This window comes from Cebus imitator, unplaced genomic scaffold, assembly GCF_001604975.1.
Source record: "Cebus imitator isolate Cc_AM_T3 unplaced genomic scaffold, Cebus_imitator-1.0 Scaffold413, whole genome shotgun sequence".
Lineage (NCBI taxonomy): Eukaryota > Metazoa > Chordata > Mammalia > Primates > Cebidae > Cebus > Cebus imitator.
This window is the reverse complement of record NW_016107728.1, coordinates 360,737-366,601: the sequence shown is the minus strand read 5'-3', so window position 1 is coordinate 366,601 and position 5,865 is coordinate 360,737.

Here is a 5,865-nt window from a genome sequence, read left to right as displayed (position 1 = left end):
TTAGTTGAGGGACCGGAAAGTGAGTTTTCTGGGAATGAGGGGACATTCTGCTGGATGGATTTTTAAAACGTTTCCTTCAGGATCATCTGCCTCATTAACAGATGCTTATTAACAATAATTAATAAGGATCTTAGATTAACTTAGAACTCTTAGATCTTAGATTATCTTAGAAGCCTCTCTTTGATTTGATATACTGACATGATTTTTTGTTCATTTATGAATGCATGCTGCTTTAGCCCTTCAAGAAGCCCATCATACATTTTAACCACATTGTCAATAGGTACTTTTTGTGCAGTTTTAAAAAGGCTATCTTCATTGTCACTTTATCATGATCACCTTGCTTCAGAATCATCTAGGCGATTTCACCATCAATGAATGAACAATTGGAGTCTCATCATCACTACTTAAAACTTCTTTGATATCCACTTCTTGCGGCTTACTAATGTATTCCGAAGGTATATTTTGCATATATAATGAGGTCCGTTTTTTCTCACTTAGCATACAAAACCTTTCAAAGTCACTACTTTGTCCCTACTTATCACTGAACATAGTCACAGGCTTGAGGCTGTGCCAGACACACACAACTGTATCTTTAGTGACTATGTTACAAGAATTGGCAATAGCATATATGGCCTTCTGTTGAGTACCTTTGACACCCACACCTCTGTTCACTGCTGCTAGCACAGTATTCAAGGAAGTGTTTATGTGTTTACATTTCAATGATCTAAGGATACACTGTTCATATGGTTGAATTAATAAATTCACATTTGGGGGAAATTATATGCATTAACATTATTTTTTATGAGAATTCTAGCTCTAGATGCCTGGAACAGTTGTCAAGCAATAACAATATCTTGCAGTCGTCATCCAGTCCATCTTCGTTCCAATGAGTAGAAACCACTGGTACAAAATATTTGTGAAACCAATCAGAAGAGATGTCCCTGGTGATCCATGTCTTTTTGTTAGCATAACAATGAACTGCTAAGAAAGTCACTCCTTGAAAATAGCTAGAATGCAAGATTCAGCCTATCACAGCAAATTTATAATTATGTGTGCCTGCAGCATTAGCATATCTCAGCACAATTCCAATTCCTTGGAATTCTTAATTCCACTGGGGGCTGACTCATATCAGCTGTAGTCCATCTTTCATGGACAATAACACCAAAACAATGATATCTTACTATCTTGTCCTGGCATCAGATTTCATCAGCAATGATCTTGGCAAAGTTGTCAGTGGATTTCTCCACTACTTCATGTCAATAGATGTATTGCCACTATGAATTTTTAAAAATGTAATGCTATATGTTTTTTTTAATTTCTACAACCAGCCTGTTGAATATTCACAATTTCCTTTCATTTAAAGTTCATTGTGATATATCTTTGCTTGTTTCATGATCAGAATACCATCAAATAGCATGTGTTTACTACAACACCAGCAGTTCCACACTTCCAATACATGATTAAGACCTTCATTTTTAGCTTTATGCAGTGTTTCTCTATTTTTCCTTAACTTCTGTTCACTACTTTCAGCATCAAACCTCAACAGTTTATCCTTCTATTTCTTCAGGTGATATATGGAGGTCATCACAACACCATAATCTGCTCTAAGATGTTTCATGCTTACACCATTGTTCATTTTCTCTAGTGGTCTTTCTTTTCTATGTATGCTGCCTCTTTTTTTGTTTTGTTTTGTTTTGTTTTGTTTTAAATCGCTGTTATAGGCCTTCCTGATATTTCAAACATATCTTTACATCAGAAAGCAGAGAATAAACAAAAAAACCTGGTGAGTTAGTTAGGCACAGTGGCTAACTATAATCCCAGCTAATCAGGAGGCTGAAGCAGAAGGATCTCTTGAGGCCAGTTAAAGATCAGACTGAGAAACATAACGAGACCTCATCTCTAAAAGTTTTTTCAGAAATTAGTTGAGTGTGGTGCTGCATACCTGTAGTTCCAGCCATTGAGGCTGAAGGATTGCTTCAGCCCATATTTGAGCCTGCAGTGAGTTATGATCAGGCCACTGCACTTCAGCCTGGGCAATAAAGTGAGATCCTTTTTATAAAAACAATACAAAACACACTAAAACATGTAAGTCTTAGCCCCACGTGGGAAACCCTGGGGAGTTAATCATTGGTTCTTCTAGCCTCCACACATGCCATTTTATTATCTTTTGTAGGAATGAATGCGTGGGAAGATTTGGACATGAACAGAAGAAATATATTGCAGCTAAAGGTGGTTGGGATGATCTTTTTGCCTTTGGGGGCACTGAATAAACTGTACATTGTGTGACTGTGTTTTGACTGTAACCCACTGCCTAAAGTCAGGTGTGAAAAAGTTTCTATTTTGGATTTTGGGTTTTGGGATTAGGAATACTTAACCTGTATAATGCAAATCACAGGCAAACCAACACTGCTTAGAAAATTGAGATTTAAAAAGGTAGTATTTTTGGCATACATTTTCTGTCACTTAAATTTATTATTCCTTACTTGGAATTTAAGTCGTCCCTAAAATTGTACCATCTTAGAAATAGTAGCAGCCATTTGATGGGTGCTTATAGCTATCTTTGTTCTATGACATGATAAGTAATGTAGAAACACAATTCACTCCTAGTCATGTAAATTCTATTGTTAAAGATATCTCAAGAAATAATTTTAGAATGAAGATTACTGTTGTAAGCCTTGAGAGTAATTAACAATGGAATTATATAAAATGAGTCAATAGATGATAATGATGTCCCACCTCTTCTTTTTATACCATTATATATTTAAACATAAATTTATAGAATTTAATTTATAAAACACCCATATACTCACTATATAGGTTAAGGAGATGTTATATTTTGCATGTTGGCTTCAGCTGACTTGTTTCCTTTCTCTCCCAAGTACAGTGGAGTCTCAATATTTACCACCACAGTTTCATGTCTTTCCTCCATCTTCCCATAAACGTTTTTATTTTTAAACTACATATATATGTATATATAAACTATAGACTTTTGTATGTTTAATAATTTTGTAAATCATTTTATACATGTGTCATTTTCTAGCTTATTTCCCTCAAAATTATATAGGCACTTAGATAGCTTTAGCTCTAATTTATTAATTTTAATTGTTTTAAAGTAATAAATAAATACACAAAAATGCATTGTTTACCCTCAGTATTAGCTTTCTAGGGCTGCCATAACCACGTGCCATAGATTGTAAGGCTTAAAGAATGAACATATAGTTTTTACAATACTAGAGCTGGAGGTCTGAGGTTGAGATGCCAGCAGGTTTCTTCCGAGGCATCTTTTCTTGGCATGTAGATGGCATTTTTCTTAGGTCAGGCTGCTATAACAAAGTACCACAGGCTTGGTGGTTTATAAACAACAGACATTTATTTCTCGCTGTTCTTGAGGCTAGAGACCAACATCAGGGTGCTAACACTTGAGTTCTTATGAGGGTGATTTTCCAGGTTACAGAGAGATGTCTTCTAATATTCTCATGTTGTGGAAGTAGGAGGGAGCTCTCTACCTTTCTTTTTTAAAGACATTAATTCCATTAGTGGGGGCTTCGGCTTGGTGACCCAATCAGCTCTCAAAGGCCCTACGTTGTAACACTATCATATTTGGGATTAGGATTTCAACAAATGGATTTTGGGTGAACAAAAATATTCAGTCATTGCAGCCATCATCTCACTGTTGTCTTCACATGGTCTTCCCTTGGTACACTTCTGCGTGCAAATTTCTCCTTCTTGTAAGAACACTAGTCATACTGAATTACGCCCACTCTACTAACTTACTTTTTACTTAAATACTTCTTTAAAGACTGTCTCCAAACATAGTCACATTCTGAAATACTGGGAGTTAGGAATTTGTCATATGAATTTTGAGCGTACACAATTTTTAGCCCATTACACCCTGTTAATAAATATTTTTATTTTTTCCAAAGTTTTGTTTTTAAAAACTATGGCTGCTATAAAATCCCTGTCAAGATATACTTGTGGTTGAGGACTTCTCTAGGGTATATACCTAGAAGTGATATGCTTGTTCATAGCCTAGGCTTGTCTTCTCATCATTAATTTTTACCAAATTTCTCTGATGAGGTCATGACAATATTTTCTTCACCAGTAACACATAAAAATTCCTGTGTGTGTTGCTGCACATTTTCACCAGCACTTAGTATTGTCAGGCTTTTTATGTTTTGCTCAATTTGATAGAGTGACAATTTGTTTTAGTTTTTATTTGCTTACTAGAGAATTTAAGAATTTTTTAGCCATACAGTAATCATCCTTTAATTTTTTTTATCTCTGAATTGCCTCTTAACATCCTGCTTTCCTTTATTCATTTTTTTCCTTGATTTGGAAGACCTCATGAACTATTTTGTATATTATGTTATTTTTATTTGCAAACATTTTCTTCAAGTTTGTGAAAGAATATTATGTATTTTTATTGCTAAATACATACATTTATTGAATAAAATAAATAAATATTTGTTTGTTTTCTCCTAATCTCTACCTGCCAGGTCTTTTTATTTCTTTTCTCTTTTTCTCAAAGTGATATCTGAAAAGGTCCCAGGGATAAAGTTTTGAAAAGCACTGTATAAAATATAAAATTATTTATAAGTTATCTCTAAGTATCTCAATTAAATTTTTAAATAAATAAAACATTATTAATAAAAATTAAATGCCATTTTATTAGTAAATTATATGTTTTAGTTCAATTATATCTTTTTATATAAAATTTAATTGAGATAATATAGAGATAACAGAAATCAGAGTAAGATGTTTTCTGTGTTTCTATTTTTATTGTACATATTTAAGGCATACAACATGATTACTACAGTCAAGTAAATTAATGTAGCCATTATCTCACAGTTATTTGCCTTTTATTCTTTTTTCTGTGGTGTGAGTAACTAAAATATAACCCCTATTAACAAATTTCCAGTGCGTGATACCATATCATTAACTATAGTCCTGTTGCTGTAAGTTAGAGCTCTAGACTTATTCACCTGAGACAAGTGCATTTTTGTGTCCTTTTATCTATATTGCTCCATTTCCCCAACACTGGGAACACCTTTATTTCTATATATTTATTTTTTAAAACTTTAGATTTTACACATAAGTGAGATCATGCAGTAATTTTCTTCCTTTGAATTATTTTACTTAGTATAATGCTCCCTAGGTGCAACTATGTTATAAACAGCAGAATCTCCTTCTTCATTTAAGGCTGAATAATATTCTGTTGTATGTGTGTGTGTACATGTCATGTCTTAGTTGTAATGAATAATGCTGCAATGAACATGGGAGTTCCTATCTTTATGATGTGGTGACTTCTTTTCAGTTGGATATATGCCTGAAGAGTGATTGCTGGATCACATGGTAGATCTACCAGTTTTACACAATGGGTGTACTAATTTATATTCCCATCAAGAGTGTAACTGGGATTCCCTTTTTCCCACACCATTGCCAACAGTTGTTATCTCTTACCTTTTTGAGAATAGCTATCCTAACAGGTGTGAGGTATGATCTCATTGTGGTTTTGATTTGGGTTTTCCTGATGATTGGTGACCTTGAGCACTTTTTCATATATTTGTTGGCCATTTTTACATCCTCATTGAAGAAATGTCTATTCAGGTCATTTACCCATTTTTAAAATCTGGCTGTATTTTGTTTTTGTTTTTTGCTATTGAGTTGGGTGAATTTCTTATATCCCACTCCATTGGCTGATATATGTTGGCTGCCATTTCATTTTGTAGATTTTATCCTTTGCTCAAGTCTTTTTAGTTTCTTGTAATTTCTTTAGTTTCTTGTTTTGTTTTTGTTGCCTGTGCTTTTGGGGTCAGATCCAGAAAAAAAAAATCATTGCCAATGACAATATCAAGAAGCATATCT